At 39.6% G+C, this 13,881-nt stretch overlaps 1 protein-coding gene across 1 annotated transcript in view; it reads right to left on the bottom strand.

The window, feature by feature from the left end:
* Macrod2 (mono-ADP ribosylhydrolase 2) overlaps positions 1 to 13,881 on the bottom strand; it is a 1,925,774-nt gene that overhangs the window by 1,701,982 nt on the left and 209,911 nt on the right. The gene's annotated exons all lie outside the window — the stretch shown is intronic.

Genomic DNA, 13,881 nt, shown 5'->3' with positions numbered 1-13,881 from the left:
CAGACACAGCGGCTGGAGAGGTTACTCAGTGGGTAAGGATGCTTGCTGTTCTTCCAGATGACCTGAGTTTAGTTCTGAACATCCACATCAGGTAGCTCACAGCATGTAAATCCAGCTCCCGGGGACCTTATGCCCTCTTCTGGCCTCCACAGACAGACACATGCACTGATGTGGCAGATACACAAACAGATATTCGCATGCACTCATAAACAAAAATAAACCATTAAAAAAGACAGACGCCGGTGAGGATTCCATGAACAGGACCCTGATCATTCAGGGAAAAGGCCAACAACAAACAAGCAGCAGCTCACCAAACTAAAAATCTTTTGTCCTATAAAATGGTAATTGTTGATCAGACCTTTGCCAGCTGCACACCTTACACATGATTAGCATGTGGAACATACAAACAACTCAAAAATAAACACGACAACCAGATGACCCACTTTGCAACTGGACTAAGGGGCTGAACAGAAAGATCTCAAAAGAAGAACTATGGACAATGAATAATTTTTTTTAAAGCATGTATCCTTGGTCATCAGGGAAATGAAAACTGAGATCCCATCCTATCCCAGTCAACATAGCTATTATAAAGAAAACACCAAACTACAAATGCTGGGGAGGGAAAACCGTGCACGTTCACTTTTGTTAGGGCTATAAAGAGATGCAGCCACTGTGGAAATACGTGTGGGAGTTCCTCAAAAGGCTAAGGATACCTGCGGTGCTGCAGCAGGAGCCAGCTATACACTCCTGGACATATATCTAAGGACTCCATCTCCTACAGCAGAAATACTTATTCTGTCATGTCCATTGTGGCTCTATCCATGGTAGAAAGATGTCTATGAAATGAGTAATAACTAATAAAAATGTGGTACATATACCAAATGGAATTTTATTCATGGGAAAAATAAATTCAATTACAAAAATTGCCAGAAGATAGACAGGTCTGGAGGTAACTCTAGCCCAGAAAGACAAGCGCCGCATGTTCTCCCTTTTTAAATGATCCTAGCTATGAATTTTTAAAGTAGCGTGATCAGCACTGAATGCTGGTAAAGAAAGGCCAGAAAAACAGAAGAGCCATTAGAGGGAGGAAGGGAGAAAGAGTAGAAGACCTGGGACTTGGAGTAGAGAGATCTAAACAGACGGTGAGTAAGAGATAGGAGAGAGGTGGGAAATAAGTAGCCAGAGCTATGGATAGGTTTTAAAAACCCAATATAAATATACGATTTTATAGGTTCTTTAAAAATATATTAAAAAGTTTGAGTGGAAGGTACCCTGCATGGGTGGATGATGCTTCTCTCAGAAGTTCTGTGTTATTAAATAAAAATCCCAGGGCTAAGTATGGGATACAAGGTTTTGGCCCGTGAGGCCTCAGAAGCTCCCAAAACAGTACAAGTTACTGTTTTCTCCCTAAGGGACTCAGCTCAATGATAAGCACAAAGAGGTCACAGTCCCCCCAACTCTGGTCAGAGAACAAGAAGTGAAACCCTCTTCTGTTTGATGGCTATGCCACGCCACGAGTAGAAATTTCCTTCTGACAGTGATCTTCAATTTTCTCAAAGATCACCCAATATTCCTGATCGAATTCCCAGAGACACACTGATTTAGAAATGTCTCCTCATTGATGCCAACATCTTGCAAATGTTGGGGAGACTGACGCATGCTACATCATCCATTAAAATGTGGATTGAGAAAAGCAATAAATCTATATTGCAGATCTTTATGGCACTTTCCAATCATACACACATTCTCTAAAAGAAGAGATACGTTACAGTCAGGTGTCATTGGAGAAACATTGAACGATAAATACTTCGGAGTTCAAATATGACTTGTCTTATAAACTAAAGGTCTATAAGGAAGACATTAGTCCACTTTAAGCTTCACACTTCTCATCTGCCGAAGTAAACATATCATCTTTGCAAAGCATTAAAAGCATGTAAACTAACTGATAAAATACAAAGAACCTGCACAATGCTGCATTCTATAAAAGTTATGATTACTGTCGTCACGGTAAAAATAGTCTTAGGATGACAAACGTCTAATGGGAAATTCACTGCACCATGGAATGGAATGGCTGTTAGAAAACTTCCTCAAGAGCAAGTACGAGATGATGGAAGAAATTGTCTGGCCGACTGCCCTCAATGGCAGCTGACCAATGCGGCACCCACCAATTGTTTGTTTTTGTTGCGGTTGCCGGTAAAAGTGGTGTTGGTGGGCTCTTTTTGGTTTGTTTGTTTGTTTGTTTTGTTCTAAGGAAGAAGAATGAGTATATCCTGTCACAGCAATCCATGTTTTACTTTTCTTGTAAGAAATTTGACTGAAGAAATATCTTTTGCTGAAACTACAATCTCTTATTTGGCACTCCAGCCTTCAGTGTGCAGTGTATCTAAGGCATGCCACATTGTTAGTCAGAATCACCTTCCTTAAGCATCATTTAGATGTTCTCCTGACCCTGAACGGAAGCAGGAAGACTCACAGAGTCCGGCTGCATCCAATACTATCCTTAACCTATGACTCCAATCGCTATAAACCTCACATCACAGGAACTCTGTATCATGCTAACAAAGATTCAGTTTACAAAAGGGTTCCCGGCTAGGCAAATGGGTTGGTGGTGAAGTGTTTGCTTAGCAAACAAGGCCCAAGGGGAAGAAAGGTGAGGAATGGAGTCTTGCTTAAATTTCAGAATGCTTACAGTATCATCCACTGGAATATTAACTGCAGAGATTCCACTATGCCATGGAACGCGAGGAATCCTACCTAAATATATTCTGTATATTTCTATTTAAAATTGTGTGTGTGTGCGTGCGCGCACCCTTGCCTATGTGGAAGTCAGAAGTAGGACTCAGAGCTCAAGAAACTATAGGCATTTGCAGGATACATGGCTTACTATGTGGGTGCTGGGATCTTCACCCTAGTCTTTATGATCATACAGCAAGTGTTCTTAACCACTGAGCCATCTCTCCAGTCCTATTTTTATGTATTTCAAAGTAACTAAAAGAAAAGATTTTTAAATTTCCCAACACTAAGAAATGATAAATGTTTGAGATAATAGATAAGTTGCTTACTCTGTTTTGCCATGACATATCATAAATATGTATCAATATGTACACTGTGGTCCATAAATATAATTGTGCCAATCAAGAGAGACAAAAAATACATTATAAAAATAAAAATGACAGTAGCTATTATTTAAAACTCTCTAATTTTTCCAATGTACTCAGAGGCAGAAGGCACTGAATTAAAGTCACTTACTGAAATTGTAATACTGGAAACACCAGTATACGTTAATACACAATCTAACATACTGTAACATAATAAACATGAAATAAATTCCATTTCATTTTCTTCAGATTCAGAGTCAAATGTATAACGTGCAAACATATTCATTGTGACAACTGCAATACATTAAAAATAACCAGATTAAGAAATGATACAGAGCCTCAAGAAGGAAACGGCTGGAGAGTATAGAAAACATTGTTTCCAAGCAAGTCTGCAAGTTATACTGTGTCGTTTATGCACTATACAGCATTCCAAGCAATTCCAACCTTTTAAAACTTCATTATTGTTGCTTACCTACTACTAGATAGCCAGACTCCTCTCTGTAGCTTAGCTCAATTCTAAACTGAAAGGTTCATTTACAGAAAAGGGGGTAGAAACTGTGAGTGTGGATAAACAGATGCTTAAATATGTGTGAAATTCACAAACAAACAGTACTTAGTGAAATGAAATTATGCAGAGCACAAAGCAAAGGCAATGTTTCAAATTCATGTAAATTAAGAGGTGAAGGAAGTAAAATCATCTCCATAAAATTTGAGAACAACCCAAGCTACACAGTGAGTTTAAGGTCACCTAAAAACAAACTTGATCTAAGAGCAAATAAAAATTTACTATTCATTAACTGTCCCCAGAACTTTCTAAACATGCCCTTATACCAGCTCAGAAGGCCCAAGCCGGTTTTCTTTCATCATAGGAGGAAGCTGAAAACCCTCCCACACATTTTGTCCGTCTGCAGGAAAACTAAGCATCAGGTTTCCCTTCAAGAAACCAATGTAATGTTGCAGCCTAGAAACCATGCAGTTGACTGCTTTTATTCTAATTAGCTTGACGCTGAACACAAGCAATTCTACAGATTTCACATCGTCCTATCAGCGTTCTGTTTTCTTTCCTGCAATATGGAAGTATTAGAGAGTGAGAAACCAAATCAGTGGGAGACTCGCATAACTGTTTCCACGCCATGCCCCAGTCCTCTCCCCATCACTGACTAGAGATTTTCTGTCTCCTTCCTCATTTTTTTAAAGAGTACAATGACTGGCACTTAGGTGATGTCAAAGAAATATCTGATAAGAGTAAATAAATGAGAATCAAACAACAGTCTACACTCTTTTTCCTTAAAGACCTTCCAACACACAGTGTGTAATTAACCACCAGATGCCTAGTTAAGCTATTAAGGCACGTCTCATCCTCCCAGAAACATCAAAACAAGTAAACCAGTTCTCTGGAAACCTCCTTCTGAATATAAACTCCTTAAACAACATTTTGAGTGTGCTCATTCAGTCAGTTTTTCCCTGAGAACTTCTGTGTACTTGGTGTGCAAAAGCTCTAACAGGATTTCATTATACATCATTACTTCCACTTGTGCTCCAAATCTATTTCGGTCAATATTAGCTCAATTATCATTACCAGGTGGTTATCTTCTTTAAAGGCTCTGAGGTAAGCAATCTCCTTCCTGGTCAAACAACTGGAAGGTGATTTAGAATACTTGAGTTACCCATGAAACCAACAGCGGTGCCATGCCCACAATAGTGCCTCATAAGTAATATTGAGTCAACTGACCATACAACTTTCTCTCAAAGAAGTGTTAATTTTGAAAAGTTCCCGCAGGTTAGGAATAAGGCAACTGAAGATAGCTTCTATTGTCAGTTTAACACTTACGAGTCATGTAAAACAGGTGATGAGAATTCAACTGTAAAGTAGAAAGAGGCCTATATAACCGCCATAGCTCTTTCCAAGCTTCCTTGTCAAAGCTACCACCCGACAGAAATTAAATGGTTCTCACGTACTCAAGGATCTTTAGACTTTTCACAGTCTTGGAAAAATTCTGAGTCTGCAGTACTATTTTACATAGATTTGCATAAGAAAAATAAAGGTATGAATGGTATGAAAAGAAATGGAGAATTCCAACCATATTTCTTTGGGCCCATATGGTATTGGCTAGCTTCAAACAGAAATCAACTTCACAGTTTTTGATATGCTTGATGTCAGCGAGATGAACAGAAAATATAGATCTTGGATCCCAGAATGAATGTGTTTTCTTCAGCAAATCAAAAATGCAAACTGTGTTTTAACAAGATTATTTTAATAGCCTCTTTACCCTACATTCAGGAGAAACTAGCCCATGTTATCATGAGCAAGGTCTGAAAACACTTGAGGTGAAGAGTTGCATAGTTTTTAATTACAAAATGGAGGCAAAAAGGTCAAACCCTGACAAATGAAGGCCAGGAAGAGAGATCGTTATAACAGGATTTGCAACGTCCCATTACAGTTAATATTGCCAATTTGACAGGGTCTAGAATCACAGGGACAGACCTCCTTCCTGCGAGCATCTGTGTGGATTTTCCAGATTAGGATAAATGAGGAGGGAAGAGCCACCCTGAATACCATTGTCTTCATTCTACGGACTGGGGCCCAGAAATGAATACAAAGCCAAGGGTGGGCTGGACAGGCAAATTCACGGGTGTGGTGTGACCAGTGGTTTCATGGTCCATGCCCTGGAGATGCTGAGCCAAAAGAAATCCTTCCCTTCTCAAGCTGTTTTTGTCAGACATTTTGTCCCAGCAACCAGTAAACTAACTCATAACATATATCATAAAGGTAGAACCTACTCAAGGGAGTAATTGCTGTGACTTTTAGATTATGTTTATGTGGGGACCGAATCCAGGTAACAATTTGAGCTCGCTCACCAGTGCTCATGCTAGCCACATCCCCTTCTTTCTCCTCCCCCTCTCTGCGGAGGATGTATGCATGGCACAATGTGAAAGTCAGAGAAGAGCTAAGAGTCACCTCTACTTTGTTGGGGTCAGATAGGTCTCACCGTTTCCGCTAAATACTGCAAATTCTAGGCTAGCTGGTGTTCAACTCTGTGGGCAATTCTCCTGTCTCCACCTCCCATCTATCAGTGGATTGCTGGAAGTATAGATGCACATTTGACAAATTTGAATGGCTTCCCAGGGGTCCTGTAGCAACAACCAAGGACAATACATGCAGTAAACATCGAACCCCTACCCAGATCTAGCCAATGGACAGGACAGTCTCCACAGTTGAGTGGATAGTGGGGACTGACTTTCACAGGAACTCTGGTGCCCCATTTTTGACCACATTCTCTTGATGAGGAGGCCTGGTGGCACTCAGAGGAAGGATAGCAGGCTCCCAAGAAGAGATTCATACCCTATGAGCATATACAGGGGAGGAGTTCCCCTCAGTCACAGCCATAGGGGAGGGGAGTAAGGGGAAAATGGGAGGGAGGGAGGAATGGGAGGATACAAGGGATGGGCTAACAATTGAGATATAATATGAATAAATTAATAAAATATATATAAAAAATTTGAGTGGCTAGTGCTTTTATTCACCAAATCATCTCAGAAAGTCCTGGCCACTCTTTCCATTTTCCCCTGTAAAACCTCAACCTGCCTTTCCTTCTTTGGCTACACCGTAGCCAACTAACCTGTGAATGTGTCCTACATTGCAACTTTGTGTTTGCTCCCAAATAGAAATTCATTTACTGAAGATTTATCTCTATATTTTTGACAGGATTATCTAGAAAGTGGTTGACATTCCTAAATATAAATTCAACAATAAGAAGGAAATGATATATTTATCAAATGTCAGGTATTTTGGTAAAACCCAGGAATCTATGTATTGCCCACCCAGCTACATGCACACTCATGCACACTCATGCTGTCCATTCTTTAGAAACACAAAAATTTGTTCTAAGTCTCACTATTTCACTCAGGGACGCATAATCCACTGGAGAAAGACATGGACTTAGAACTCAAATCTTCTTGAAAGGACCAAAGGTGAAATCTGGGAAAATATACTTAAATAATATAAGGAAATAATATACTTAAATAATGTAAGTGTAGCACCTCTCATAAATGAATGTAGATCTGAAATCTGAATCCAGCTATACAACAAAGCTGGAAGAAAAGAGGATTAAGACCATGTAGGGATTAGCTGTCCAGAGTATCTTGTGGTTTTACACTGTATATTGCATGTGTCAGACTACATCCATGTAAGAACCAACATTATTCAGGCTGTAAGACATATATGCACTGGCAGAACAGGCCTGCATGGCATGTTCTGTTCCAAGGAAATTACGGCAACATAAAAAATACAATTATTTAAGGGAGTCTGAGTAGAATTATAAAGGGCCATGATACTATAACAGAGGAAAAGGGAGTTAAGAAAATGAGAATTCTAGCCTTGCAAAAAGAGAATAGGGCACCTGTCTTTATGCATCGGAAAGGCTGCCAGCTCTAGCCAACTGGGAGGGATGGTCTAGACGTGGTCAACATTACAACACAAAAGAGCAAGTCAGTGGAGATTCCAGGAAAGAACATTTTTTCAGGTAATAGGAAGGTAGTAGGACATATTCTAACCATTAAGTACACCTGGGAATGTAATTACCCTGTTGAGATGTGTAAGAAGTGTATGCGTGTGTGTGTGTGTGTATGTGTGTGTACAACTTATTTTTTTTTAAATAAGTATTTAAAGTATTCCAGGCTGTCCTTCTGCCTCAGCCTCATAAACTCTAGGATGACAAGTATGTATGATCACACTCAGGTTTATGTTTTGCTTTTGAGAAAAATTCACATATACCCCAATAGTAAACCCTTAAAATGTTTATGGTTCTTGCATGTTTCTAAACTAACTTCCGGTTTGTTTCTATAAAGCAGATAGTATAAAACAAATTATTTTATGCATAGCAGCTGTTTAATTTCCTGCCTTATGATTTCTTCATGAATATAATACATATTAATTTCTATCTTATGCAGGGAATCTTGGATTAGTAGATAAAAAACTTATATAATATTGCCAAAGAATAAAAATATTACCTATAGGAGTATTTCCCAGGATTGGAATTAGCAGGCTCTAAAACAAAAAGGAGGTTTTCAATACAACAAACTATACCTAATGAAGGTACAATTTAAAAATTTATTAAAAAAAAAAAAAAGGCATGGCATTAAAAAATGTGATTCCAGGACAGCCAGGCTACACAGAGAAACCCTGTCTTGAAAGACCAAAAAACAAACAAACAAACAAACAAAAAATTAGTGATTTTGCCTAAGAGGCCAAAGACAATCTGACTTCCGAATTCCAGCACATTTAAAGAATGGGTTCAGCATTACAGAAATGCTTCAAAAGCTAGTGAGACAAAGGTTCATTATTCTTACTTTATTAATGTTTGTATAATGAAGCACAAAGGAACTGTAAGAAAGTATTTTCAAATAATTTTTCTGAAAAATCAAGTTAAATTTAAAAGTTTCCAAACTTTCTAATATATTCTTCATCTCCATACTCTTAATTAATTAATTAATTAATTAATTTATTTATTTATCTTGATTTTTTTCGAGACAAAGTTTCCCTGTGTAGCCTTGGCTGTCCTGGACTCGCTTTGTAGATCAGGCTGGCCTCAAACTCACAGAGATTCTCCTTCCTCTGCTTCCTTAAGTGCTGGGATCACAAGCATGAGCCACCATACCTGGCTTTCTTATTTATTTGATAAAAAGAATAACATCTATTCTGTCAATATTATCTTAAAAGAGAATAAAAATGAGAGTAAGTGGGCCTTGTGATTTATTGAAGCCAAAGACTCTCCTATTCCTAAGAGTAGCCTTATGCTCTGAGATGACAGATACCATAACATCTTCCAGACAAGTTCCAACTAAAGTGAACGTCCTTACATTCTCATTTCCACATTAGAATTCACTACATAATGTCCTTTTCCAGTGATGTGCCTTATGCTTCCGTTGGCTAGTTTGATGTCCTTTTGGTTCATCTGCATATTATATAGGCCAATTTACAAGGTTGGCACTAATTTTCACATACAATAGGGCAATGCAAAATTCAAAACAAGTCCTAACAAAGCAGCTCATATCACCAAGTCTTGATTATGCTGTGCTGAAGAAGTCCTCCGGGGCATTTTAATTTGTTTAGAGACTAGCTTGTTACCCTTGATGGCTATTAGCAATACGCTCAAGTCCCTGTGTGTTATTACGCCAACACACAAATTATGGGATAATTGCTGGCACTGTGCTTTGGTATTTCAACCATGATGTTGATATTTATCTGTCTTGGTAAAGGCTTCCATGGGAACAGATTGCTTGTTTTTGAAGGGATGGAGTAAAGGACACCAGGAAAGAGAGGGAACAATAATTGAAAGTACATACATTATGTGATAATTTAAGTTAATTGATATTATGTAGAAATCTACTTGACACTATGCTTTTTCAATGAACATTTCATATTCATCGTTAAAATTTTAAAGACCTAAAGAATCTGGGAATAGACCATCGACACTTGGGGAACGGTGGTTTTAAAAGAAAAGATTGACCCTGGCGTTTCTGTTATCAATAGAATAATTTCTAGTTATCAACAATTCTTAAAATAAAATGTCACTGTTTCAATACCACCATTAACATTTAGCATGAGATTTGAAATCTTTCCTGATGAATGAAAAAGAGTGAGAAAACAAATGGTATCATGCTTAACAACTTACTCTCTTTTTTTTTTTTTTTTTTTTTTTTTTGTTTTTTGAGACAGGGTTTCTCTGTGTAGCCTTGGCCATCCTGGACTCACTTTGTAGACCAGGCTGGCCTCGAACTCACAGTGATCCACCTGCCTCTGCCTCCCGAGTGCTGGGATTAAAGGCGTGCGCCACCACGCCCCTTACAATGAACACAGAGGACTGAGGGTTGCGTTGTCTGATATCACAGGGAGGCAAACACGCAAGTGTAATATAAGAAAGTGACTCTGGTTTCCCTCGAGGGGAGCAAGGGAGTGCAGCAGTGGCGAACCTTCAAAGTTGACAGTAATGTGTGTGGGGCTTGGGGGAGGCTACACCAAGTCAATTAAGTGGAATACCTTTTTAAAGAAATGAAGTCTTGGATAATATTAAGGCATCAGTGTTCATTTAATTAGCTAAGATAACTATCCTCACAGCCAAGAAAGAAATGTCTACTGAAATGTCTACAAAGGGAGAAGGAACATGGAATCTAGAACTGATTGCAAATGCTTCTGTAGCTACTAGAAAGAGACCAGGGGAGACAAGACAGTGAGCAAAGTCTTCCTGGCTTGGGTCTGGGGATTGTTACACAGGGGTCATTGGGATATGATTTATGTTGCAACATGTGCTTGACTTGTTTATAATAAAAGCTCTTAGTTGTATTCATGAGTTATCAAAATGGTTGAAGTAATAATGGTTGGTGTGCATAGCTCCTTTGCTAGACTAGAAAGCCAAAGTCCTACCTTTCCTGTCTTTGAGCTGAGATTCTGCTTGTTGAGAATGTTGAAAGACATAGGATTCCTAAGAGTTCATTCTCTCATCAGGTGTCGTGGAGAGGGTCCATATCATCACATTTTCCAAAATAGCTGTGATCCGAAACAAATTCAGAGAGGCTACAGGAGCTGCTTACTCGGAATGCCTTGCATCTATGCATGTGCAGTTGTCATGTTAACTACCACTTATCATGTCCAAAAGAAACAAGGACAAATGGCTAACTGCAGTGCCTATTAGCATACCAAAGTGTTGGGGGCTGCTCTGATGATTTTGATGCTAATTACTGCTTGCTGTCTCTGTGACCCACCTTGCCTAAGAGCCTAACTTGTTTGACCAATAAAAGGCCATCACCTTGGGCAGGGCAAATGGGATGGGTGTGGCTAAGATTCTTGGGCTTGGGGAGACAGAGAGACTCTTGGGAGAAGAGAGACAGGAGGAGAAGACAGGAGAAGGTTGCACCATCATGGGTTAGATGGAGGAGAAGCATATGGCTGGCATGGATGGAGATTTGGCCTAGATGAAGAATATTAACAAGTATATGGGATTATGGATGGGAAATAGCTTGATAGAAATTATTAGAAACAGATGGCATGGGATTGGGGCAGGTGTGGGATATCTGCCCCACTATGGGAAGTAGTAACAGGATTGATATCTGCCCTGCCCCAGGTTAACTAAGGCTATTTTAAAATATAACAGGTGTCTGTGCCTTGATTGATTGCTAGCGGGCTGGAAAATACTAATTATAGCCATACTGGTAATTTAACTACAACACCAAAGCCTGTGCTGGTCTCCAGGCTCTCTCAGTGTTTCAGGTACCTGTTACTGAGTCCATTCTGGCCTCCTGGCTCTTCTCAGTTCTCCTCATTACAGCTCCCACCCTAAACATCTCCAGCTCATGGGCCTCCCTTCCCTAGCTCCTCGTTTCTATATGATCCTGAATTTCAGCCGTGTGCTCTCTTGACCCGCCCCCCCCCCTTGGCTGTCTCTCTTGTGGTCGTCTTTGCCTGGACTGACTCTCTCTCTCTCTCTCTCTCTCTCTCTCTCTCTCTCTCTCTCTCTCTCTCTCTCTCTCTCTCTCTCTCTCTCCTTCTAACTCCCTATCTGTATGTATTTTGTGTGTCAAAGACACAGCACATAATGATTGCCAGGAGGGAATTAAACATTCACTAATTCACCACAAATGGTTATTTAATCTTTGCATCCTGAGCAGAATCTGTATGGTTACTTTTAATCTAGTAAACACGCAGACACTGACAGCACATGGCTTTACAGCAGCTGAAGCCAGCAAGCACATAGGTTACAAGACATGGTAAGGTGCTCTGTATGCTGCTCCTAGGCCCTTACTCCTCTCCCCCTCCCCCCAAAATGCTAAAGAAGAGAATTCGTTTGCTTCTCAACAATCAGAAAACCATAAACTTTCAAAACATCCTGTTGAAATCTCTTTTCCCAACTCCTCACTTTAAACATAAACAACCTACAGACAAAGAAGTTGAGTGATTTTGTCCATGAACCATGTGACAGCTCAGAGAAGAGCTGGGTGATCTTTCATGATATGCTATGTTCAGCAAAGAAGCTGGAAACAAATAAACAAAATTCTGTAAATTAGAAACCAGAAGAAAGAGGAAGTTAGAATAAAAGGTTTTAATGAGAAGAGATCAATAAATTAAAAGCAAACAAAATGCCGTGTTTTAAGATATGGAACGCAGTGGCAAATGAGAGCAAGAAAAGGATTTACCAGATGTCACTGAATCTCAGAAGGCATGTGACAGACTAACACACAAGAAAATCAAAATCATTAACATTTCACAACAGTAGAATGAAAAAACAAAATTTTGATATGTGAGTATCCGCACATTTTGAGAAAGCCACGTAGTGACGTTAGTCAAGTTACTAATTCCTTATTCCTGTCTTGTCCTTCAGTCCTCCAGCCTGACCACCAGCAGGAGCATCTTACTGAATACTTCCGTGGAGAATTAGGAGCATCCACTTGGCATCTCTAGTCAGGACTATCTTCTGAGCTAAAGAGATACTGTCTATGCTTTTGCAGAAATGGTCTTCTGTTCACTGTGCTACCTGGAAACACCGACCCCCCCCACCCCGCCCCCAACGTGAATGAGAAGTGTAAATAGTAAACCTTCCAAATACTGGATCATGTTAGTGTATTTGCATCAAGCCCTCAGAGGAAAAAAAAAAAAAAAAAAAAAAAAAAAAAAAGCAGCAACAAGAAACACCTGGGCCAATCAACAGTTAGTAAATGCAAGAGTCTTCCAATAGCTACAGGAACCCTGAGGTCGGCTGGTCCAGGACACATGCTGGTCTATACATAAGGTCACTAAAGCCACTAAATTCAACCAAGTCTCCTCCATCATTTTCTAAATAGTGTTACTTCACATACTTCTGTGACTCCTCCTCCCGAAGCTCTACACTGACTTTATTTTACTTTGAAATTCTCATTTTGTTGTAAGTATTCCCCATCCACAACCCAATCTCTGAACGTTCTCTAAGCCATCTTCTGTAAGAAGGAAGACCTTGGCCTCCACAGCAAGCCCGTCTTCCCTGTGCACGCTCTACCCTCCTACTCCACTGTCAGCACTTCCGAGGCTCCTCATTTCCCACAAGACTACAGGAGCCTCCATCTCACGTTATTCATAGCATCATATTGTCTTCTATCTCTCCATCCCTTTGCTTCTGGTACTTCCTCTGCCTGGAAAAGGCTCCATTCTCCTGTCTCTCTATCATCAAGGAAACATTCATCTTAATCTTGTCTGTTGGGGACAAGATGGAAGGGGATAAAGAGGAAAAAAAAGGTAAGGCAGAGCATTAGTTCTAAGTAATAGGGTTGTCATTTGATATATGCAGATAGTACAGGAGAGAACTAAAGCTAGAAGGTACTTCCTGTCTCTGATCATATACACATAAACACACGTATATACACATGCATAAGAGTATAAATATATTAGTAGTGAGATTAGCTACTTGGAACTATATTTTTTGTTGTTGTTGTTGTTTTTTCAATACAGGGTCTCACTGTGTAGTTGTGACAGTCCTGATTTACTCACTATGTAGACCATGCTGGCCTTGACCTCACAGAGATCTGCCTCTGCCTTTCAAGTTCTGGGATTAGGGGCAAGCACCACTATGCTATGCTGGAACTATAAATATCAAATACTATTTGTTGATAAATAATATTAATTAAGAATATAAACAAGTTTTTCTGACTCCATAAGCAAGATAAGAAAAACACCGCTGTCTCTCCACCTCAGCTTTGTTTTATGCCCCTTTCATATCGTTGTCTGTGCTGTAATTCATACTTTTGATACCATTTCTGA

This window comes from Acomys russatus, chromosome 4, assembly GCF_903995435.1.
Source record: "Acomys russatus chromosome 4, mAcoRus1.1, whole genome shotgun sequence".
In the NCBI taxonomy this organism is placed as follows: Eukaryota; Metazoa; Chordata; class Mammalia; order Rodentia; family Muridae; genus Acomys; species Acomys russatus.
The sequence above is the reverse complement of the archived record's forward strand: the minus strand, read 5'-3'. Positions and strand labels throughout refer to the sequence as shown.